We start from the raw sequence: 25,924 nt of genomic DNA, 5'->3' as shown, positions 1-25,924 counted from the left end.
AAATCTGTTTCTTTCTTAAGTGATCACTACCCTACAAGCCTGAGCAAACTGTAAGTAGAATTTTGGAATCCATTAATATGAAGTTGTGTAATTTTGCTTCACTGCTGTGGAATCTAATCCCACATTGCTGAAAGTGTCAGGGTATAAGATCTCATAAAAACGAAGTAGTTAAGTCACTGTATGTGGGGGCAATGGAGACAGCATGCAAACCGCTTTTTAAGTTTATAGCATGAGTAAAAAAGCCTTTTGAAGTACTGTACATTCCTACACTCAATCCAATGAACAACAAAAGCTTTACTGATGCCATATAATTTTATATATCCAGAATCCCTTCACTGTTAACCCTCCCCTACCTTCCTATACATGTGCAGAACTCCCACTGGAGTTTAAAAATTGAAGGCAAACTGAATTAAAGAACGTACCATACCAGAATTTAAACCTGAAAAACATTTCTAAATTCTAGAACCAGGACATTCTGAAGAAATCCAGTTACATTTTGCGTTTCATCCATTCCTGTGACTCAAGCTACATTTCTTGTTCAAATCTGAGCTTTTTTAATTGACTAGCAGCTTGGCTCTATCTGAAAATTAACTGATTTTCCCAATTTAGGTAGCATTTATTTTCTTCTCCTGCTTATCAGAAAGAGAAAAGACTCTGTCAATGAAAGGGGACATCTCAATAGCTTGTCTGCAAGTGCCTGAATGGCTCAGGGGATTGATGATGTTTGTCAATAGATGACACGTAGCTCCATGACCTTTTTCCAACCTATCCAGATACATGGTATCCCAGGGCATAACTGCCCCTGGGGCTAAGCTGAGTGAGCTGGCCTAGGTTTAATCAGAACAAGATGGAACTGGTACTTAGGGTCTGAGAGAAGGAAGTTTCAGGAGGTGGCAGGAATGGTTTGACAGTACAACTGTCATTGAGGACTTTGACTATCCTTTGTTCAAGTGAGTCACAGTCTATTATTGGTAGATCTTCATCTGCACCTGGAAATTTAAGTGGCGCCAGGAATCAGGGTTATGACTAGTCTTCAATTTTAGCAATTAACACTTTTCATGAGCTCTAAATTTGCTTTTTAAGTCTCCTGTGTGTCTGCCTCATTATTGCTACTGATTTCTGTGAGATGACATCTCTATTAACAGACATGTGTAGAGGGATGGCTGTACTGTTTGTGTACAGTAGATAGAAAACAGTCTTTCAAACTGGTTACCATTTGGGATTTCCTTTCATTCTGTGGTTCTTAGCATGCTGATTACAGAAGTTTTTCTATCAAAAATAATGCATTTCTAATATTTTAACTATATATCTTTATACTCCACCCCTCTGGCTGCAGCAGCAACAGCTCTCTCTCTCTCTCTCTCTCTCCCCTCCTCCCCCCTTTGTCTTCCTATTTGGGATCTTTCTGATGTTAACAAATGGAAAGGTTTAGGGATGATTCTGCTCAGATCCTGGCACACTAAGATAGTTTATTTTAGTGGGCTGTTATGTGGCTCAGCACTGGCAGACAGACAGAGAAACAAAAATGAAGAGTATTATTTCCAAATGAATTCCCAAGGGTGCATTTAATAAGAAAGGTTGTTTTTTGACCTTTCACTGGCTTAATTAAAGCCCCTATCATTTTCCCATAGAAATGCAATTTGAAAACAGATGTATGTTAATGAAAAATTGATGGCTGAAATGTGGAATTGCCTGAGAGGAGTGACGAACCTTCAAGATAGCTGAGCACCACCGCTCATAATTAAGGGGATGTTTATAGAGCCTGCAGGCTGTGAAATACAAACATTTGCCTGTTGATCTCTCTGGGCCTTTTCATAAAAACTTTACCAGCTTGGTTGGTGCCCAGCTTTGCATGTAAACACCAGAGTGACTTAGAAAGGGGAAGCCTGTGGAGGTTGGTGCTAATCAGAACCTGATGGTACCAACCAAACAAAAGACATGAAAGAATTGTTTCTATTCCCTATTTCCTATCAAGGGGAGCAGGATTATTGAAGATCTATAGGAGAGGTCTACTTTAGGGGAGGGCAGAAGGTGGATTAGAGGGGGAACTACCACATTTGTACCACAAGGGGAGAAAGTCCTGACACCTGTGAAGTGCTGAAGCCATGAGGTATTTGTAAAAATCATTGCGCTTATATGAGGTGACACTTCTCATGTGAATTAAACACACATGGGCTTGTTTAGCAGGCATATTTGAGCTTGTTGCTGCATTTTCCCCACTGGGCACTCCACCGCTGTGGGCCTGTATGTAGAAGAGGCTGATAGCTGCAGTTTTAGGCAGCAAGTTACTCAGGATGAAAAAGAGTGTTGGTGTTTTTGAATCGGCAAATGGGGTTTAATGGGGTAAAAGGTTTCAGCAGCTCTTTAAACTTAGCAGGTAAGTTATGTTCCAATGTTCAAATAAGAGTAGATGGCCTGTGTCCATTGTAGTCACTGGGTCAGTACTGGAACATAGAAGGCAAAAGAGAATGACCAGAAGAGGAGGGAATAGGATGCAATTGCCAACCATCCTGCAAAGTTTCACTAACATCCTATAAGACTCCCAGGACTTTTACAATAATACACAGCACTTGTATAGTTCTCTGGCTTCTCTAACTTGCACCAGGGGCCAAACTGGCCTGGGGCCTCCTGAAATATGGGGGGGAGCAGAAAGGCGGCATAATGTCACCTCTTCCCCCAGTGATGAGCTGCCAAAATCTTAACAACCGGTTCCCTCCTCCTCACCCCATGAGGGGGTCGTGGTCTGCCCCCACCCCCTGGGACTCCTGCCCCATCCAACCCCCCACGTTCCTTGATGCCGCCCCCAGACACCTGCCCCCTTCCCTGTCCCCTGACTGCACCCTGCTGCCCATCCAACTCCTCCTCTCATTCCTGATGGCCCCCCGGGACATCTGCCCCATCCAACCACCCCTTCTCTCTGTCCCCTGACTGCCCCTGGAACCCCTGACCCTGACTGCCTCCCACCGCCCCATCCAACCCCTGCTCCTTCCTGACTGCCCCCCCGGGACCCTTGCCCCCATTCAATCCCCCTGTTCCCTGCCCTCTGACTGCCCCGACCCCTATCCACCACCCCAATCCCCACCCCAAACTCCCCTGCCCTCTATCCAACACCCCCTCCCTGCTCCCTTATCACACTGCCTGGAGGTGGCTGGTGGCGCTACAGCCGAGCCGCTCGGCCGGGGCTGGGGCTGCTTGGCCGGAGCAGGTCAGCTGGGGCCGGGGCCAGAGCCGCTGGGCCGGGGCTAGGGCCGCTGGGCTGGACCTGCTCGGCCGGGGATGGGGCCAGAACTGCTGGGCCAGAGCTGCTGGGCCGGGGCCGGAGCAGGTTGGCTGGGGCCGGGCCAGAGCAGGTCGGCCGGGGCCACTCTGCTGGGGCTGGAGCAGGTCAGCCAGGGCCGGGGCCGGGGCCGGGGCTGGTCAGCCGGGGTTGGAGCCGGGGCTGGAGCTGGGGGGCAGGGGCAGGTCGGCCGGGGCTGGGGCTGCTCGGCCGTGCCGTGCCGTGCCTCCCTGGAACCCTCCTCGTGCCCCCTCACCCCAGCTCACCTGCGTGAAGCTGCCGCTTGCTTCTCAGCCCTCCCAGGCTTCCCACATGAACAGCTGGTTCGCGGGAAGCAGGGGAGGGGGAGGAGAAGAGGGGTGGAGCGTTCAGGGGAGGAGGCAGAGGTGAGCTGGGGCCGGGGGCAGGGTGGAGAGCTGCCGGAGCTTTACCGGTTAAATTTAAAAGCCCTTTTAGAACCAGTTATCCCGCGTGGGACAACCGGTTCTAAAAGGGCTTCTAAATTTAACAACTGGTTCCCGCGAACCGGTGCAAACCGGCTCCAGCTCATCACTGTCTCCCCCTCTGTGTGCTGAGGAGGGTTTTGCTGTAGCTGAGGATCTAGCTATTGGTTTTTGGAAACTTAAATTTTGGGCCAGATTTCTACCAGATGGAGTCCTTTTAATGAACATGCTCATGTCTGTAAAGTGCACTAGGCCACCTGTATAACAGTCATTCCATAAGTGGAAAGTATTATTATTGTTCCCAAATGCTGACTTTAAATTACAAACTGAGATTATCTTCTCACTGGGGGGCACTTACTTCTCAAAAAGTCATAAATAACCCAAGTTCAACACTACAGCATGATGCCTTCCCTGAGGAGTGCACACATTAAAGAGGTATTACTTGTTTCCAGAAGGAAAAACATACATCACCTCAGTCACAGTGAGCTCATATTAATCTTAAAATCTCATGGCTATGATCAACAAGACACAATGTAGCACTGTGATTTAGTCACAGCTTAAACCAGTTCTTCGCTCCTGCGCTGTGATAGCTGCTATCTTTATACCTGTAATAACCCATCGTGTGTTATCTAGACATAAGCCCCAGGAAGAGAAATCTGTCATGGGAAAGTGGAAAGACATAAACAGGAGAGACAAAAAGGGAAACTGGTTTTTAATCCCCCTCCTAAAGGATTGGGATCGCTTAGAACCCATTCCGCTCTCACTTACACTAGTTCTGCACAATTGTAACAATATTGATGTCAGTGGAACTACTCTGGATTTACACCAGTGTGAGATCAGAATCAAGGTCCACTGTAGCTTAGCTCACTCTGTTACTCTTCAGTGGCAATGACATTGTCTGGCTGATTACACAATATAACAGGCAGTTTACAATGAACGTTAGTTACCAGAACAAATCTCTGCTGCCTTGCTTTTCCACATGAACCCAAACTGAATTCAGACCTCTTAAACATTTAATTCCCATTAAACATACCTCTCTTCCCACCGCCCACCGTAGCACAAACACACACACTTAAAGTATGTCTACAGTGCAATGAAAAACCTGCAACTGGCCCACGCCAACTGACTTTGGCTCACGGGGCGTGGGCTGCGGGGCTGTTTCATTGCAGTGTAGACTCCTGGACTTGGGCTGGAGCCCGGGATCTAGGACCCTGCACGGTGGGAGGGTCCCAGAGCTCAGGCTCCAGCTCTGAGCCCAGATGTGTACACTGCAATGAAACAGCCCCGCAAGCCAGCTGTGAATGGCTAGTTGCAGTGTAGACATACTTAAATGATGAATGAAGCCACTAAGTGTATCAGTCAGTGGCAGCAAGTAGTAAAATATCTGGTTGAGCTCCACAACCTGAAAACTCGTCACTGAGATACTTGATGTGCAAGAGTGTGAAAACAGCTGCAGTCTACTGAAGAGTTTTCAGGTGGCAGAGCAGAACCAAAATAATATTTTACTTCTTGCTATTGAAATCAACAGAATTACACTGGTGTAAAATTAGAGTAACATAGTGAAGAATCAGGCAGCTAATTCACACTATATAAGCTCAGAGGCTTAACACTAATATTAGCATAAATCAATCCCGTGCTTATGATAGAAATGAGTTGCTGAAGGGCAACTCCCATGCTAGTAACATGACACATATCGTTATGCAACAAAGTCTAGACTCTAGTCTATTAAGACTTCTGTTTGAAACCCAGAAAACTTGAGAAGTGGCATTAGCACTGATCTCTGTGAGATTCCAAATACTTTAGGTTACTTAAGGATAAACAGCAATAATTTGGGATTTTTTCCCCTCATCCCCATGGAAAGTTGTTTTCTCCCTAATTTTTTATTCTTCAGTTGAGTTACTCTTTAGCTGAAGATCCCACTTAATATAACCTATAGTTACAGCAAAAGCTATGCATTTTGTTTGCTTAGTCATTGCAATAGAAATGGAAGTGTGTGGTAACTGTATGGCAAACATATGAATCCATTTCTCTATGCCCAGCTTCATTCTTTACTCTTCGAGAAATGTTATTATTTCAGACTTGTGAGTTCCCATTTGGTGGAAGGCTCAGTTTACAATATGACCAAACATTGTTTAGTTTGGAGACAGAAAGAAAAAAAAATCTTTATTACGCCAACCCACAGTCTTTGTGCTGAGTGAGGTGAATTTACCAATACTTCTAGCATGGCCGGCATTAGAGCACTCACTCAAATATCTCCGAGTATTTTCAATCATGTGCATTTTGTTTTAGTCCATTCCAAATTCTGAAAAAAAAGTATTCAATGTACATTACTTTTATAGCACACTTTATTGTACAGCTTTTATCTTAACATTTGGATCATGAAAAGCATCCCCTTAGTTTATTTAAGGCATTGAAAAGATATGGTGGGTTTTTCATAATATAGTTTACAATGAACATTTGCAAATATTTATTAATTAGGTTGTAACAATCAAACTTTTAAATGGGGAGCAAGGGATTCAGAGCGGATTGTAACAATCTGCATTACACATGTGCGAGCAGTCAAACAAATAAGCATGCCCCTGGAGCATGTATAAAACCAAAAACAAATATTTGCTTCTTCCTCGAGGGGTGGGGTCGATTGGGGGTGGGGAGGGAAAGGGTTGTTGACCCCGCCTATGGTAGGTAAAACTCACACAAAAAGGAATGGAAGCTTGTAATCAACACAGTCTCTGCCTTCCCCGCTCCTTCCTAGTGTAAATGTAGCAAGTCTTTTTTTTTTTTTAAAGGCCAAACTAACGTAAACCTACAATTAATAAAACTCATAGCTCTAGATCTCCCTGGAGAGACCAAAAGTGTATTCTAGCTCCCTCCAGGTCTCTCCATGACTGTGGGAAAGTTCAGGGCCTTTATACTTCCCTTATCCCAGCATGCCTTACCCAAGTTAGGACTACATTCCCCAGTTGGCCTAACTCATTTGCTTCTGATCATAGAGAGGCTGGCTGGAATCACCAGAAGCCAGGGTGATCCCTCCTTCCTGAGGGGAGTTCCAACCCACCCTAATCACAGAACTTTGGTCTTGGGCCTTAAAGCCAGAGTCAGCTGTATGGACTTTTCACCATACCCCAAACTAAATGCCAAGGCCACTTCCTCTCCTTGTGCCCCCCCCCCCCCCCCCACAGATCTATCATAATGTGAAAAACCTGGAACAGGGGAATGAGGACCTAGAAGGATCCCCTCACTAGACTTAGGCTGTGTCCACACTCAGGGCAGCATGTAGACTACAGCTGTTAGATATGTAGCTACGTGCCTCAGTGAAAAGCTCTGGCAGAAAGCAGGCAGTGGGGAAAGTCTCTGGTAGTGGGGAGGCAGTGGGGAGCTTGCAGAGCCTTTCCCTGCTCCTGGAGCCTTTCCCAGCTGCTGGAGACTTTCACCGCAGTGGGGAAAGGCTTCAGTGGTGGGACAACTAGACTCCTAAGAATAGTAGTGAGCAGAGTGGGGTGCATACACTAGGGTTTAGGTGTGTAGAGCATTCTACTCTACTCCCTGAGATCTGCCTCGCTGTCTACACTGCTATTTATACCCATGTTTCCTGGGTGTGCAGTTACTGTCCACTACCCACTGCCGTAAGTGCAGCCATACCATTACAAGGCTAGTACACCAAATTACAACAGATTTAAATTTTGTGAGGGATTCGTCTTCAGTCTTAGAACTTATCGTCAAAGTACCATATAACTTAATCCTCATAAAACCTTCACAAGGTATACACTATTTCCTATTATCCCATTTTACAAATGTGAAAATCAATGGAGAGAGGTTAAAAGATGTGCCAATGGCCATAGAGAGAACCAACCCACTATTAGAGCTCCGACTGCTAGACCACATTCTCCTCAGGCCTCTCTCTTCTTGATAGAAAAAAATCTTTACATTCATGAAGGGGTACCAATCACCAAAGAGAAAGAAAGAAGTTTTTAGCTTTAGCTTGACTTAATCTCCGGAATTAGTAGCAGATGGAAGGAATTCTCAGAACAAACATGAATTGCATCACGTTTGACCCAATCCCTTTTGGCTGCATAGGGTATTTATAGAGGCAAATGCCTCCCCTTCAGCCATGGTGGTGAATACACCAGAAACAGTACACTTCTGGAGTCTTTAGAAACTCCAGCTCAGTTTCTTCACCTTGAAAGAAAGCATGTGTATGCAGCAGAGTTCCAAGTTATATTATATAACACCAGCGACCGTGGGAAAACATTGATTTCATATCAAGTAATCCAACTTCTTGTTTTGCATCAGCCAAGATTTTGAGAAATACCTTGAAGTGGAGGTCTCAGTGCAGCAAGTCCAACAGGATATCAGCAAACAGCAGAAAGTTATTAATGCTTAATGCCAACATTTCCACTCCCTTGCATGGCTCTGCCAAGTCTTCAAAAGCTTTGGGACAAGTATTCTGGATTCACATTTTTAAATGGACGACAGGTTACACGGCAGTGATATTTATTAAATCTCTGAAATTGACTCAATGCTTCCTTGATGGACAAGGTGGGTGAGGTAATATCTCTTATTGGACCAACTTCTGTTGGTGAAAGAGACAAGCTTTTGAGCTTACACAGAGCTCTTCTCCAGGTCTGGCTCAGTGTAAGCTCAAAAACTTGTCTTTTTCAGCAGTAGAAGTTGGTCCAATACAAGATATTACCTCACCAACCTTGTTTCTCTAATATCCTGGGACCAACACAGCTACCACAACACTGCTTGCTTGTTGTTGCTTCATTTGAACTCTTGTCTCCAACTGAAACAGATGGGATTAGCACAAACATAATGTTAAGGACCAGAAATTGGCAAATGTGTGTGCTTTTTTGCTTTGAAAGCAATTTCTAATAGCATTTTTAATAAGAAATTGTTTTATCCTTAGAGTGCTTTTTGTTAAAGACCAGATATCCCTGCTGAAGAGCAGACATACTTGGAAATAAATTAGGCTAGGATACAGTGTCATGTGTCTATAGAAACTCATTTATCTCCAAAACTGTGAAATAATCCACTCCTGGAATCCAAACATTCCCGACCGCTTGGGAGTTGTGAAAGTACAGTATAGAGGAAAAACTTCGCTTGCCCAGAAACCAGCAATCCCTCAGTGTTACAGGATGGATATCACTCACTCCATTTATTGAAACCATCTCCGTGAAAACCAGTGGGCTTTGTCTGAAGTCAAGGAATGTGACTACTGCATCACTGATTCCCTGGGTATATTGCTGAGATAATTAATGGTCCATAATCAGACATGACCAGCAACTGATAAACAAATGTTATATGAGAGATTGGAGCAAATCACACCACTTCACTCTGGAGCCGTTTGATGAATTAACATGGAACATTTATGCAGATCAAACCTGATTCTCTGTTGTGCTACCAGCAATGAATGCCACTGACATCCATGGCATTACACAGTGTAAAGCTGGTATAAGGGAGAGCAGAATCAATCTCTTTAAGCAGTGCTATTTCCTCTGCAATGACAACTATTCTGAGTGGATACCTTTTCCTCGCATATTTTCGGAACAAATCCTGCTAAAGAACAACAATGTGTTTGACAGCAAATTAAAAACTGGAAATAAATAAAAGTGTTTCTGAACTGCCTTACTGGGAATCGCATATGGACAATGCAAACTTGTGGAGCTGTTGGGACAAAATTGTACAGGAATGGAAATCTATCAACCTCATGAAGAAACTTGCACAAATACAGACAGATATCATCTTCCTTTCCAAATGCAAACGGATGGACATCATACCAAATGGACTGAAGGTGAAAAATCCATTGCTATCTACATATTGCACAGACCACAGTGAGAGATTATGCCATACATTATCAAAGAAACTGAGGAACCACCTGATCAGCATCCTATACAGCAAACAGAAAAACATCAAGAAAGAGCTCTCCAACCTGGAGACTTTCATAAACAACCAACCCTCCACACAAATGGACTTTACTAAAATAAGACAGGAGATCTACATTACACACTTCACCTCTCTACAAAGGAAAAAGGACCGTAAGCTGTCTAAAATCCTTCCTGCCACATGGGGCCACAACAGGGGTACCCCTAACTCACCCAGCAATATCGTCAATTTATCCAGCTACACACTCAACCCAGCAGAAGAGTCTGTCCTATCTCGGGGACTCTCCTTTTGCCCCAGCACCCCCACGAACATGATACAGTTCTGTGGTGATCTGGAAGCCTACTTTCACCGCCTCCGACTCAAAGAATACTTTCATGATAACACTGAACAGCGCACTGATACACAGATACCCTCCCACCAACAACACAGGAAGAAGAACTCCACATGGACTCCTCCTGAGGGTCGAAATGACAGTCTGGACCTATACATAGAATGCTTCCGCCGACGTGCACAGGCAGAAATTGTGGAAAAACAACATCGCTTGCCTCATAACCTAAGTCGTGCAGAACGCAATGCCATCCACAGCCTCAGAAACCACCCTGACATTATCATCAAAGAGGCTGATAAAGGAGGTGCTGTTGTCATCATGAACAGGTCTGACTACCAGAAGGAGGCTGCCAGACAACTCTCCAATACCAAATTCTACAGGCCGCTTTCCTCAGATCCCACTGAGGAATACACTAAGAAACTGCACCATCTACTCAGGACACTCCCTACACTAACACAGGAACAAATCAACCTACCCTTAGAGCCCCGACCGGGGTTATTCTATCTACTACCTAAGATCCACAAACCTGGAAATCCTGGACGCCCCATCATCTCGGGCATTGGCACTCTCACTGAAGGACTGTCTGGATATGTGGACTCCCTACTCAGACCCTACGCCACCAGCACTCCCAGCTATCTCCGTGACACCACAGATTTCCTGAGAAAACTACAATGCATTGGTGACCTCCCAGAAAACACCATCCTAGCCACCATGGATGTAGAGGCTCTCTACACAAACATCCCACATACAGATGGAATACAAGCTGTCAGGAACAGTATCCCTGATGATGACACAGCACAACTTATTGCTGAGCTCTGTGACTTTATCCTCACGCACAATTATTTCAAATTTGGTGACAATATATACCTCCAGACCAGTGGCACCGCTATGGGCACCCAGATGGCCCCACAATATGCCAACATTTTTATGGCTGACCTGGAACAACGCTTCCTCAGCTCTCGTCCACTCATGCCCCTTCTCTACCTACGCTATATTGATGACATCTTCATCATCTGGACCCATGGGAAGGAGACCCTGGAAGAATTCCACCATGCTTTCAACAGCTTCCACCCCACCATCAACCTCAGCCTGGACCAATCTACACGGGAGGTCCACTTCCTGGACACCACCGTACAAATAAGCGATGGCCACATTAACACCACCCTATACCGAAAACCCACCGACCTCTACGCCTACCTTCATGCCTCCAGCTTCCACCCCGGTCACACCACACGATCCATCGTCTACAGCCAAGCACTGAGGTACAATCGCATCTGCTCCAACCCCTCAGACAGAGACCAACACCTACAAGATCTTCACCAAGCATTCTCAAAACTACGATACCCACACAAGGAAATAAAGAAACAAATCAACAGAGCCAGACATGTACCCAGAAGCCTCCTGCTACAAGACAGGCCCAGAAGAGAAACCAACAGAACTCCACTGGCCATCACCTACAGTCCTCAGCTTAAACCTCTCCAACGCATCATCAGTGATCTACAACCCATCCTGGACAATGATCCCTCACTTTCACAGACCTTGGGAGGCAGGCCAGTCCTCGCCCACAGACAACCTGCCAACCTTAAGCATATTCTCACCAGCAACCACACACCGCACCATAACAACTCTAACTCAGGAACCAACCCATGCAACAAACCTCGATGCCAACTCTGCCCACATATCTACACCAGCAACACCATCACTGGACCTAACCAGATCAGCTACAACATCACCAGCTCATTCACCTGCACGTCCACCAATGTTATATATGCCATCATATGCCAGCAATGCCCCTCTGCTATGTACATTGGCCAAACTGGACAGTCACTACGCAAGAGGATAAATGGACACAAGTCAGATATCAGGAATGGCAATATACAAAAACCTGTAGGAGAACACTTCAACCTCCCTGGCCACACAATAGCAGATGTAAAGGTAGCCATCTTACAGCAAAAAAACTTCAGGACCAGACTCCAAAGAGAAACTGCTGAGCTCCAGTTCATTTGCAAATTTGACACCATCAGATCAGGATTAAACAAAGACTGTGAATGGCTATCCAACTACAGAAACAGTTTCTCCTCCCTTGGTGTTCACACCTCAACTGCTAGCAGAGCACCTCACCCTCCCTGATTGAACTAACCTCGTTATCTCCACACTGATATATACCTGCCTCTGGAGATTTCCATTACTTGCATCTGAAGAAGTGAGGTTCTTACCCACGAAAGCTTATGCTCCCAGTACTTCTGTTAGTCTCAAAGGTGCCACAGGACCCTCTGTTGCTTTTTACAAGAACTGTAGTCACCGGTTTTGTCACTGCTGTGAACAGAGAGCTGTGAATGTATCTGACTGAGCTAGGCTTTCAAGATCAGCAATCCTATTAAATGGTGGAAGCACTAGTAGACTTTCAAGTCACATTGCTACCATGAAGTCACTTGGTGCTGGGTCTGCTGTTAAAACACAATATACATGTACGGTATCTGCATTTCTGTAGGTTAGTTAAAGCTGGAGTAAGATCCTCCTTGTTGAGCTGTCCTGACAGAGAACAATTATATCTCCATCCTTTGAGTTTAATAGTTTAATATAGATGCTTATACTGAATTTCCTTTGTTGCTGGCAACGAGTAACATGAGTGCTCAGAAGTTTGTTGTGATCTAACCTGCTCTGTGGTAGCTGCAGTCCTCAGCATGACGGTTTGGGGCCTGAAGAACAGAAAATGATTTTCATACATCAACTCTCAGCTTACATTTCATGCTGAAGCAGAGCTTGCAAGATGCGGAGGCGCAGTTCTCGGAATTGAGGGGGTTATTTTCAGCCTGAGAATGATCCATTACCATTCTGCTAGATAACATCACTCACTTGACAGAAGCGGCTGCACCTCAGCAATTGCGACAGTACTGAGAGTCCATTGGGAACATACTACCAATGACACACTTTAAAAATAGTACGATATCTCCTGTGTAAGGTTCTGTTTGTGATAGCAATGACAAGCTGGCTATCTTGTACTGCCTGGTATTATATATGACACCACACCGTCCATAAAACACCTTGTCATGCAGCACAGCAAATTTTTCCCTCTCTCTGTCTCCTTCTCTCAGTTTGTCTCTCTTCCCTGGAGTTCCAAAGTTTTAAGTGTGATTAAGTCTTCATCTGACAAGAGTAGTCACTCTCTGTGTCACAACCTCTGAGAATCCATTCCCCTTAAAAGGCTCCAGACTAGAGCTGCGGTATGAGCTGTTTGTCAGGCACTCAGACTTTGAAGAATAACGCCCCTGCCCCTCCACAATCAGTTTTCTTAATTTACCAACTGTACAGTACAGAAGACTGCAAACCCAGAAAAAAAACTAGAATGAAAATGCGGTTTGAATGAAGCTGGAGACCTCTAGTCAGCATGCCGTTCAGGACTATCTATTACAGGGGCGGGCAAACTTTTTGGCCCGAGGGCCGCATCGGGTTTCCGAAATTGTATGGAGAGCCGGTTAGGGGAGGCTGTGCCTCCCCAAACAGCCAGGCGTGGCCCGGCCCCAGCCCCCTATCCGACTCCCCCTGCTGCTCACCCCCTGACAGCCCCCCCGGGACTCCTGCCCCATCCAATCCCTCCTCTCATTCCTGACTGCCTCCCCGGGACCCCTGCCCCATCCACCACCCCCTTCCCTGTCCCTGACTGCCCAAGACTGCCCCCGCCACCCCATCCAACCCCCCCTCCTTCCTGATTGCCCCCCCGGAATCCCTGCCCCCATTCAACTCCCCCGTTCCCCGCCCTCTGACTGCCCCGACCCCTAGCCACAACCCCACCCCCTGACCACCACCACCCTTACCGCGCTGCCTGGAGCACCAGTGGCAGGCGGCGCTACAGCCGCGCCGCCCAGAGCAGCAGGATAGGCAGCTGCGTCACCCGGCGGGAGCCAACCATGCCACTGCGTAGCACAGAGCACCGGGTCAGGCTGGGCTCTGCAGCTGCGCTGCCCCAGGAGCTTGCAGCCCCGCCACCCAGAGCATTTCGCCGGTGGCATAGTGAGCTGAGGCTGCAAGGGAGGGGAACAGCGGGGGAGGGGACGGGGGCTAGCCTCCTGGGCCAGGAGCTCAGGGGCCGGGCAGGAGGGTCCCGTGGGCCAGATGTGGCCTGCGGGCTGTAGTTTGCCCACCTCTGGTCTACTAGCTGCTATTTGACACTGGTTAGAGCTCACTGTTTAATGTGTTAGTAATTTTAGTTTAGTATTTTGTAATTTTATCAATGAGACAATTTATATTAAAAATCAAACTTTTCAACAAAGTTCAGGACTAGAAAAAGCATGGAGAACAATAGAAAAATGGCATTTTAGTCACAATACCAAAGAACAGTGACCTGTGACTGCAATAATTGATAAAGCATCACGCTCCTTTCAGTGACAGGCAAAGTCTCCTGCAATATTTTAAGCAGAATAAGGGAAGCAGTTGAAGCAAGGCGAAGGGAAGAGCAGGTTGGATTTTGATATGGAAGATCATGTGTCGACCAGATTTTCACCCTATGTATCATCATTCAAGAGAGCACCAAATGGCAAAACCACTGATCATAAATTTCAAAGATTTCAAGAAAGCATTTCATAGCCTCCAGCGGGACGCACATCTTAAAGTGCAGTGGCCTGCTAGCAAAAATAATTAACACCAACGGGGCTTTATATTAAAGTGCATCTTGCACAGTTAAAGTAAATACAGACATAAGCAAATGGTTTAACATAGACTTTGGTGTTAAACAAGGGCTATGTCTAGACTATGTGCTAAGGGTGTGATTTCCCTGCTTGCTTATCAAGCTAGGATGAGTTTAAGTAGCAGTGTAGCTGCAGTAGCACTGGTAGTGGAGGCACTGAAACCGGTGGGTACGTACTTGGCATGACTTACCTGTGCTTCTGCTGTTGCTACTCAAGCTCCCACGGCTACAGTGCTATTTATGCTTGCGCTAGGTTGCTGAGTGCTAACGTGAGTATGTGAACACGAGCAGGGGAGTCACACCCCTCGCTCCAAGAGCAGACATAGCCAAGGATGCAGTCTCTCACCTCTGTCATTTGGTATTGCCATTGACCTCAGTATGAGAAAAGGTGTAGATGGCTACAACACAGGCATTGCTTGGCTTAACAACTGTACACTAGAAGATGTAGGGCACAACTATTGAGTTTTCATTGTTTTACTCGTACTAAAAGAGGGAGCAGTACAACAGAGAGGTAGAGTTATCTGCTTTTCATTCCCCGGTACAGTTAGGCCAGGGGAGGGCTGTGCGGAGCAGTTTGTTTACATACAAAAGGATGTCCCTTGAATTCTCCATAGAGATCTCCATGAAACATTCGCAGAGGTATCTGCAATCCTCTCCTGAAAGTTTCTAGGGAGGGCAGCCATATTTCTTCCTCAGCAGGAAATTTCCCACACCAGTCTGAGATGACTTCAACAGGCATCATTGCAGAAAACAGACTAGTGGCATGCTGGCCCGGGCAGTTTCATGATGCCAGCAGCAGCTGTGCTTTCTGAGCCTTGGTTGCCCTCAGGAGTCAGATATCAGCTCAAATTAGCACTGCCTGTGGGAAAATACCACCAGCACTCAGTAACCTTGCCCTGTACTCATACCCATGCAAACAGGGGCCAGCATGTTATTGTTTCATGCAATTGAAGTACTTCCAGTTCATTTCCCCCCTCCACTTCCCCTTCCACCCCTGGTGGGCCATACTCACCATGGCTGGGACTAGAGAGTGGTGCTGTGCAGAGATGCTCCAAAGCTGAAGCATCAATGAGCATGTCGTGTTCAAAACTTTTAGGGAAGTAAGGAAAGGGAGTCCTGAAAGTTAACTTTCGTTTTCCGTTGTGACTATAAATGCAATACCTCTGTGTGTTTTATCTGTAACAGCTGCTGTTGCAGCCTTGAAGGGTGCCCCCTCCACTCCCACTGAACACCTGGCCTTTATTGTGAGAAGGAGGAAGAAGAGGGCTCAGGAGGACATATTCAGCAAGATCCTGCAAACCAGTGCTGCACTGGACCATGAACAGAGGGCCTGGAGGGTGAATATGTCAGACAGCATGGAAAAGGAAATAGCAGACAGGAGAAAGGGCCAGAAGTTCCAGCAGGATGAGGAGAGGAAGATGCAAGAGGACATAATGGGCCATCTTCAGCAGAAAACAGGTGCTGCAGACTCTGGTTGACCTACAGGTTCAACAAGCTCAGGCTCGCCTCCCTTTGGAGTCACCGGAGAACTCCATTTTAGCACCTCCCTAGACCCACTAACATTCAACGTGACAGCAGGGGCTGCATCCCTACCCCAGCCACTCCATTGCCAGGGGACAGTAAGGACAACCACAGCTTCACATACGTCAACTGTGGTGTTCACAGATCAGTGTATGTGAAGCCAAAATGGACTGGAATGGACATGAATGTTCTCCTTGTTAAGTTCTGTTCCATTAATCTATTTCAAAAGTTTTTATTGTATTTGTTTTGTAATTACACATAAGGTTTTTTTGCACTCGTTTGGTATGCAATAAAATTCTTCTTTTTTTTATTAATTCATCTTTATTACTTCAGCATGCCAAGTACCCACTGCTTGTTATTCTACAGGGCAACAGAACTTATGGGATCAGTGACAACACACAATGCAATAATTATACATGTATTTCAAGTGCCACACATTGAGTAGGTGCATTAACAGTGTTATATTCATAGACGTACATCAAGAATCACACAATTCCTAACAGGACCCAAGACTTCAGAGCCAGGTAAAGCACAGCCCACCACACTACATCACTGTGGCTGACTGTTAAAGAGTTCTTTCATGGCCTTCCTCAGCGGCTTAGCTCCGCATTGAGCTCTTCTAATATCCTGTGTAACGGGGGCTTTTCAAACTCAGCAGAAAGCTGCTCCACCTCTGCTCACTGTGCTGGTGGCAAACTTTGCCTCACAGAAATTATGCAGTAAACAGGCATCTGTAACTATTGGGATATTTTTCTCACTGAGATCTCATCTAGTGAGTAAACTCCACCAACGTCCCTTCAAGCTACCAAAAGCACATTCAACTGTCATTCTGCAGCTGCTGAGCCAGTAGTTGAATCTTTCCTTGGTGTTCATGAGGTGGCCAGTGTACGGTTTCATGAGCCATGACAGCAAGGGGCAGGTTGGTCCCCCAGGATCACTATGGCATTTCAGTATCCCCAATGGTAAATCTGCTTGCAGCTTTCTGAACAGTGCTGTGTTCTTAAAGTCAGGCACCTTCCCTGACCAGCCAACATTGATGTTGGTGAAGCATCCCCAGTGAGCCACCAGTGCTTGCATAACCATAGAAAAGTAGCCCTTTCTGTTGATATACTCTGTGGCAAGGTGAGCTAGTGCCAAAAAAGGGATAAATGTGCCATCTTTCGCCCCATTGCAGTTTGGGAGCCCCATTCCTTCAAATCCACCCCCCCTACATCGTGCACATTGAGAGTCACAGTCCTGCTTAGCAGCAAACAATTAATGGCCCTAAACATGTGCATGACAATGGCCTCTACTGTGGATTTTCCAACTCCAAAATGATTTCCCACTGACCAGTAGCAATCCAGCATTGCAAGATTCCACAATCCAATTACCACTCACTTCAGCTCTCATTCTGCTGACCCTACGCTGGAGGGCTGGAAAGAACTGAACACACAGATCCAGTAATGTAGCCTTTCACATCCAAAAGCTCTGCAGCCTCCACTCATCATCCCAAACCCATATTACAATGTGATCCCACCAGTCAATGCTTATTTCTCATACCCAGAAGTGGTGCTTCACCGTCTGCAGCTGCTTCATGAATGCTGAAGGTGTTTTATTGCCATGTAGACATATCCTATGAACCTAGCATATCACTTTCAGTTGTACTGCAAGTCGTGAGTGACTCTTGCTAGGGCATGCGTGCATCAGGTCAAATTCTGTTAATGGTCTGAAAAGTTGTGACTGAGAGGTTCTCTCTTGTCATGTTGCAGCTAGAAATTGAAAGGAATGTGTGTGTCTTCACGTGAAGAAACTCCAGTGCTCTATGACTCAAAGGGTTTTGAAACGCATGCACAGCATGCATTGTGGGTTTTAATTTCCACTGAGGTATTTTGAAGTGTGCCATAGTTCTATGGTAAAAGCAAGACTGGTTGAGGAAACTGATTGGAAAGTCTGGTTTCTAAGTACAGTAGGTTGTCAGTGATGAGGAAGCAAGTTTGTTTCACCATGGTAGTGTGCTGACACATCATCGGCTTCTTTAACCCGAGCTGATAACTAGAGCTGTTGGGATGAATGGGGGATAGCAGCATTTAACGTTTAGTGAGGGCTTCATAGCAGGTCTGCTGGCGGAGGTCACCTGGGAGGGGTGTTGAATTAATGCATCCCTCAGGCTCTCTGATCACATCCCACTCCTGTTTAGTGCTGCCACTTTTGGAGCTTTGCTGGTCCTCTGTGGGAACTCCCCATGGATCAGAGGTTGCAGATGCAATATATTGCTGCAACCTCCTTTCCCCTGACCTAGGCACAACTTCTGCACTGGGAGCAAGTCCCTAGGGTCTGGACTGTCTAAGTGAATAAAGTTCCACATAAGTGAATAGAATTTGCATCCAAAGAAATTTCACAGTAATGACTCATGTTGTATTGTGGTCCACTAGACTGGACTAGAGTCTGTTAAAGTCTGTTTTTCCCCGAGTTACTCTTCCATAGACACATCACTTCTCTGTATTTTTTCCACTTTAATCATGTTGGAGACTGCAGCATGAAGACAAATGTGTTTATAGACTAGATTTGGGCTGGTATTTCACATTCCTTTGAGCTGTGAACAATTGCATGACTTCACACGCTGGCCACACAATAGAAAGAGGAAATGTTGCCAGCAGGTTACGTCAGGCTGTGTACAGTCAGCTACAGTTCCAGCTTCATGTCTGACAATGGAAGATTCACAGTGTCCAGACGGGACAAACAAGCCACAAAGCACTGGCAAGCAAAAGATGTGGTGAGCAGCGCAGGAAGGAATTTTCTAAAGGACAGCAGTCTGGGGTTTATTTTAAAGCACACACAATGCATGAACTATCCTGTATGGGGACATTTTCAATTGTCTCAGCACAAAATGAGCTTGCCAACTACAGCACTATCCTATTTCCAATCTCTTCTTTGTGAGCAAGGGGGAAGTAGTGATGACCCACAAGACAAGCTTGAGTGGTAATGAACTCTATCTGTATGAACAGCGAGGAGTTCTTGTGGCACCTTAGAGACTAACAAATTTATTTGGGGATAAGCTTTTGTGGGCAATAACCCACTTCATCAGATGCATGGAGTGGAAAATACAGTAGGCAGGTATAAATACACAGCACATGAAAAGATGGGAGTTGCCTTATCGAGTGGGGGGTCAGTGCTAACGAGCCAATTCAATTAGGGTGGATGTGGCCCATTCCCAACAGTTGACAAGAAGGGGTGAGTATCAACAGAGGGAAAATTATTTTTTGTAGTGACCCACTGTGGCTGCCACGTCTTCTTTCCCATTGTTACCTATGCTAGCTAAATTAATGCTAGAATGGATAGGCCTTCCTGTGCTACAATCACTTGCATGATAGACATACCCTAGAGGTACCTAAACAATAGATTTGCAGGCACAAAATTGGGAGCCAGGTTAAGATTGTGCTGAAATTTTCTCCCAGATTATATATAGTTCTGTGACAGATATTTAAAAATTCAACTAAAACCAATTGAAAAAAAGAAGAAGAAATTCCTCCCCTTTCACAATGTTTGACAAGGTTTCATTTTGCTTGTAAAGTCTATAATAGTCGTCACTTACTGAGGGACGGCTCATTCACACCACTCATGGCTCCCTCCTCCTTCAAGCCTTTGAAGGATTTAAAAGGATCACAAAGGCCCAGACAATCTGATATTTTATGATGTTTTTCCAGCGTTAGTTTCCGGTTTCCATTCCATGTGAGAAGCTACCTGGATCATAGATACCGTTTCATTAGCCCCCAAGAGGCTCTGGTTTACCATGGAGGGCATCCAATATCAATTTCCTTTTTCACCCACCACATTTTTATATAGGATTAAAATAATATTTGTCAGCACTTTTGTAAGTGTTTTTCATTCTGCAGGGCCTTAAACCAGTCAATGCCCTGCTTTTTTCTATTATTTTTAACATCTTGATCAATTACCAAGCATAATATGTTCCCATAATTCCACACTGAGGTATAAGAAGGGGTTTTAGAATACCAAGGTTTTAACATTCTTAATCTGTATACCACATCCCTCTGCTTTACTTAGCCCGCCTCATTTTCATGGTCACACTGGTACATTTTCTCTTTTTGTTTTTAATTCTGCAGACAGCATGATCACAGCAAAGATTTTATCACTCCAATGAATTGAAAATTAACATTATGAGAATGACCGGGTGGGATTGATGGAAAGTGAGTGGCAGCATTAGAAGAGGTTAGTGAAAAAAATCAGTGTTTGGAAAGGAATGAAAGAAGAGTGCGGATTTGTCTAAGACTGCAGCACAATTCGTGCTGTAGTGAATTCAGGGGCTTCAGCTGACATACATAGGGCCAGGTTCTGTACCCTTACTCACGCTGAATAGTACCTTAGGCCTTTTAAAATCTCTTGGATTCCAATGGAACTAATTAAAGAGCAAAGGATGAATTGCATCGATTATAGGCCAGATTCTGATACATTTAACACACATCTGCCTGGCTATGTCTAGAACCATGGCCCTTCAGCCCTGGCAAAAGCCAGAGCTCTTGCTCTTACGCTTAATGGCAGTCCGGCTAGTAGTAGCAGCAGGGCTTTCGCCCTCTGTAAGTATCTGTGATTAGATGGCAATATGAACACTAGAGCTGATCAAACAATGCCAATAGTTTTTCGTGGGAAATGTTTAAAAATAGATCTTTTTTAAAAAAAAATTCCAGCAAAAAATGTTTTGGCTTTTCAATGAAAAACAAAACATTTTCCCATGTTCAAACACCCCCTATATTTCAGGTTTTGGTTAAAAAAAAAGTTATTCAGGATTTTTTCACTAAAAACCATCACATTTTGAATTAAATCAATTTTTTGTTTAGAAAAAATATAAATTTTCCATCAAAAAAAGTTGGTCAGAAAAATGTTAAGGTGGTCTAACCTGAACACACCTAGGGTGTATTGCTGGGTAACTAGAGTCCTGTACTCAGGTAAGAAGAGACATTATGAAGTAGGTGTGAATGCTGCAGAGCTAATCTAGAGATGACGTCAGAAAAAATTAATTCTTAGCTAATGGATGTCAGTCTCCTGGCCTGGAACAGTGCTGGAAGTGGGATCCTGCTGTTGGCTTTGGAAGTTTCCCAGGCTGACATGAATTTTTATTCTTTAAAATGACTCTTCAATAGTTACTGTTGGCAGGGTTCAACCCATTGAACTGGTGCTTCCTCTGTTACTGACATACTTACTTAACCAGGGTCTGATTAAGTAAGCACATGGAGCGTCGATCTCCTTTTGTGGTTTGTGTGGAGAGGTCCCAATGTGACCCTTGTGCCAGGTGGTATTGGCAGCAATACGGGTTGGATTTAAGCAGCATGGAGTCAGTCTTAAAATGAAGAAACAGCACTGGATCCAGCCCCAACCCAGAGCTTCTGCGATCACTAACTACCTTCACTAGGTGCCCTGACTAGGCAACACTTCCCACCCCCCCTCCAAGCACCGAGTCTGTGTATAAAACAAGGAAAACTTTATTAGGGGACCAGGGAGCACAGCATCAACTTGGGGGGAACACTGCAACAATGTCTAGATAGGAATGGCGTAAATGTCCAGTAGGCAAGTGTCTCTTTACACAACACTGCCCTTTTCTCCATCTGCTAAACCGCACAAACAGTTTGGTGTCAATGGGTCATGCAGTCCCAGAGTCCTGAGGAGCCCTTGGGCAGGTCTGTCTCCAGTCCCTCAGGCAGTCCTTATCCTGGCCTGAGCTTTCACCACTTTCCTCAGCTCTCCTGCTGGCCGCCACTGTGTCTGTAAAGAGCCTTCTCTGCACTGCCTCCCACAGAGGAGCCGCTCGCTGCCCCTTATGCAACAGCAGCTCCTCAAAGTCACCGATTGCAAAGTGCTCCTCCACAACAACTCTCACAGTGAAGACCTCCGATTACATTGTATCTTGCTGTGAAATCCTGTCACTAACATAGGAGGGGAACTAACAGCATATAGGACCCTTGAGCAGAATCCTTGCACAAGGTAAGAGAAACGGCTCCTCTCTCTTAGTTCTACCCAACCAGTTCTAAGTTTGTGACCAGAGCTGGTGGCTCCCACAGTGTCCTTGGAGAAAGTCTGTGGAGAAAGCTTATGCAAATGAAGCTCTCTCTGTAGCTGACTTTGGCCTGTTTACCAGCTGAGAGGAGCAGAGAACTTCTTCCCCTCTACAGCTTCAGGCCACAGCTTATGCCAGCATTGCGTCACATCAGAGGGTGCTGCATTGCAACATAATAGACAATCTCAGATTTGCCAGGTCCCTTTATTTTAATGAGACTTGAACAGTATTTGCTGTTTCTCCTAAAGCCCCAGCTGGAGTCATGTGATTATGAGAATCTCAGCTTTCACTGAAGAATAACAAGTGAGTTTCTAGCCCTCATGATTGCAGAGGACGTTTGAACAGTTGAGCCCTAAAGGTTCAACAAACAGAAGGCAAATAAGGAGACGCCTAACCTACAATGACTTCTGAGAAAGGTCATATACCAGCTTTGGGGAGAGAAATGCGAGGTACTGAAACAGTTCAGCCTGCTTCATGTGACATGCAGGATGGTGATATTTGCTAAGAGGATGTTGCAATTTCCCCACAGAATTCTTTAATTGCTTGCCCAGTGAGTCACTGTAGACACAGGAGAAAGTCCAAGTGCAGAACTCTTCTCTTGGCTAGTTCCATTTCAGTGTCTCTGCACTCTCCAGGTTTTCTAGTCATTTACAGAAGTGTTGCAACTTCTAGCTAAGGCAGATAAAGACAGTGGACCCATTGAAGTCAATAGAAAGACTTCTGTTGAGTTCAGCGGCCTAATTTGCTTTCCTTAAAAAGGAAAGGTGCTGAGATATTGTGCCCCACCCTAAAGACAGAAGATGGAGCAAATGGTAAAGACAGTGAGAAGTAAAAGAGGACGTGGACAACGGGACTAACTAGACAAGGTGGGGGGAAAGAATGGGAAGGTTGGATGAAATCTTGGCCCCACTGGCAAAACTCCAAGTGACTTCAGTGGAGCCAGGATTTCCTACATTATTTTTCTTCATCCATTTAACACAATGAGCGAAATACATCCCTGTTGTGATGGCACTATTACTTGAGGGATGAATCTGACCCAAAAGGGGTAGAGATTGTGTTTATTTTGGTGATGAGGTCTCAGCTGTACATGGAGTATTCAGTGCACAGCTATGACATCAAAAAAGCCCAATGAACCAATCAGAATGCTCTAATGGTAATGCTCTTGAGCATGTAGAATTGCAGCTCCAGCTGCTCCATCCATTGTCAACCCCACTTGGGAAGGATTGTGTGTGGCGCTACTCTGGAGGCCAGGACAGATTGTTTAAAACCACTTTTGCACCCACCCTGTTCCTCAGTTCTGCCAAGTGCAGCGCTGCTGCAGCTGATTATTTGGTCCAATGTATTTAATTGCAGCAGCAAATCACATTGGCTTTAACAGCCAAACTGTTGCTTTTGGGCAATCGGTTCAGTTTGTCTGTTTTAATGGACTTACGATAAATAAAGTGCATAGGCAAGCTTGTAATGTTCTGTTGAACTGATGACAAGAAGAAAATGTCAGAACAACTCTAGCTAGGATGGGTCTCCAAATCCATTAGCAGTTTGTTTTCTCCTCATGTTGTACATGCAAATGTGACCTCATGCTATTGACTGCTAGTTGTAAACTAAGTAATATGAAAATGATTAGACACGTTCCAAGCACAGTCCAAAAGCAAAGGAGGTTATCCTGAATGGGCACGGACATAAATGACACAAAATCTGGGAAAACTCCATTTGCCAACAGTGTTCTGCTTCCTGAGGAGACATGGTCTCCGCTTTAATTATCTGTGCTCAGTTCTTTCTGGAGATACCCATCTGCTGTGCTGAACTCAGGAACCCCACTAAATGAAAAGCAGTCTAATTAATGCACAGTTTAAAAATTGAATTGATAATATTTTTGGTGTATAAGTGTGAATCTCAATAGATATACGACACACACCCACAGACACTTACGATATATTACAAACACAGACACACACCAGCTGCAAGTAGCCAGGGTGAATTGCACTGAGTTCCAGCTCCTGATCTGGCCCTGGGATCTACACCAGATCCTGCACATGGCAGCTGATGAGGTGTGGGACTTTGAACCAGAATTTTGGGCAGCAATTTGAAGCTGAGGTCACACCAGTGTTTCCTTTGAATTTATTCAAACCCATCACAGATTCTTAGGGCTTGCACACTGTGTCCCAAACCTTGCAGTCCAGCAGATCTGTGCTCACTGTAAGAATGGGGAGGGGGTAAAAGTAGCATTACATCACTTTTATGCTCTCCCAATAGTAGCGTCCAGGCTGCTCTCATTTATGCTTGGAAGCCTATAGCACCAAAGCGCTGTTCTGGCATCCAGGAATTGCTAGGGTAGAGGGACATCCTTGTCATGTACACCTTCCCTCTGCCATACGCTTTGCCGTTTTGGGCCTGTGTAGGATCAGGGGATTCACAGTTATATCAAGGAACTGGGACTGAGTGCAGTCTTGTGGATTAGGCCAGGGCCGGCTCCAGGCACCAGCGTAGCAAGCAGGTGCCTGGGGCGGCCAATGAAGAGGGGGGCGGCATGTCCGGCCGTTTGGCGGCAATTCGGCGGCGGAGCTGTCACTCCCTTTCAGAGCGAAGGACCTGCCGTAGAATGAAGCGGCGGTAGAGCGATCGCAGCCTTTTTTTTTTTTTTTTTTTCTTTGCTGCTTGGAGGCGGCAAAAACTCTAGAGCTGGCCCTGGGTTAGGCCCAGGAATAAGAGTCGTGAGTTTTGTACGGCCTTGGGCTTGGGCACTTCATGGGCTTCATTCTCTGATCTCCCGCAACTTTGTGTAGGCCATTTATACCAGTGCAAAGTGCATGCAAAATGATACCGTCTCATTTGGCATGTGGCATTTTACCCCCACACTTTGCCCTAGTATAAATGACTGCACAAGGTGCAAAGCAACAGACAATGTGGCCCCCATGTGTCTGTGGCTACATCTGTAAAAGAGAGCTAAAGACACTTTCCTGCTTCACAAGGCGCAGAATTTATTCATGTTTGTGAAACACTTTTAAATTCTTAGCTGGAAGGTGCTATGTAAAGGCAAAATGTTACTGTTACTGCTCTTGAACGGCAGCCATGGAGGGAGGGAAGGAAGCAAGGAAGACTAGTGGAAGACTAGATAAAGAGATGAGAGACACAGAGAAATAGCATGACAAGAATATTTGTTATCTGCCTACCTTCATTTTTTTCTAGGGTACCTATTACTCAGGGTAGGTCTATACTTACCTCCGGGTTTGGCGGTAAGCAATCGATCTTCTGGGATCAATTTATTGCGTCTTGTCTAGACGCGATAAATTGATCCCGGATCGATCCCGGAAGTGCTCGCCGTCGACGCCGGTACTCCTGCTCCGCGAGAGGAGTAAGCGGAGTCGACGGGGGAGCCTGCCTGCCGCGTGTGGACCCGCGGTAAGTACCTTGTAGTTCGAACTAAGGTACTTCGACTTCAGCTACGTGAATATCTTAGTTCGAACTGGGGGGTTAGTGTGGCCCAGCCCTCAGTTTCAGATCCTCAGCTGTTGATCTGGCTCCCAGTTTGTAAAGCACTTTGAATATGTAACGAGCTCTACATAAGGAGTGTGTATTATCAGTTATATTGTTGTCTTATTATTAAAAAGAAGTGGAGTGTGACCCTAACTGCATCCCAGTGCAAAAGGGCCAGGGGCTCACTGGTATCTGGTAGTGAGTTTCAGCCATCTGACCAGTTATGTACTCCAACTCACTAATGTCATCAACTGTATCTAAAAGACGC

At 45.5% G+C, this 25,924-nt stretch overlaps 1 long non-coding RNA gene across 1 annotated transcript; it reads left to right on the top strand.

Moving 5' to 3' along the window:
• Positions 1-2,188: 2,188 nt before the first annotated feature.
• Positions 2,189-16,450, top strand: LOC135982049 (uncharacterized). The gene is made up of 2 exons (XR_010599254.1): positions 2,189-2,377; positions 15,801-16,450. It is a non-coding gene; the product is annotated as an uncharacterized LOC135982049 (long non-coding RNA).
• Positions 16,451-25,924: the final 9,474 nt, after the last annotated feature.

Source organism: Chrysemys picta, chromosome 3 (genome assembly GCF_011386835.1).
Source record: "Chrysemys picta bellii isolate R12L10 chromosome 3, ASM1138683v2, whole genome shotgun sequence".
Taxonomy (NCBI): domain Eukaryota; kingdom Metazoa; phylum Chordata; order Testudines; family Emydidae; genus Chrysemys; species Chrysemys picta.
This window is presented reverse-complemented; position numbering and strand designations above follow the sequence as displayed.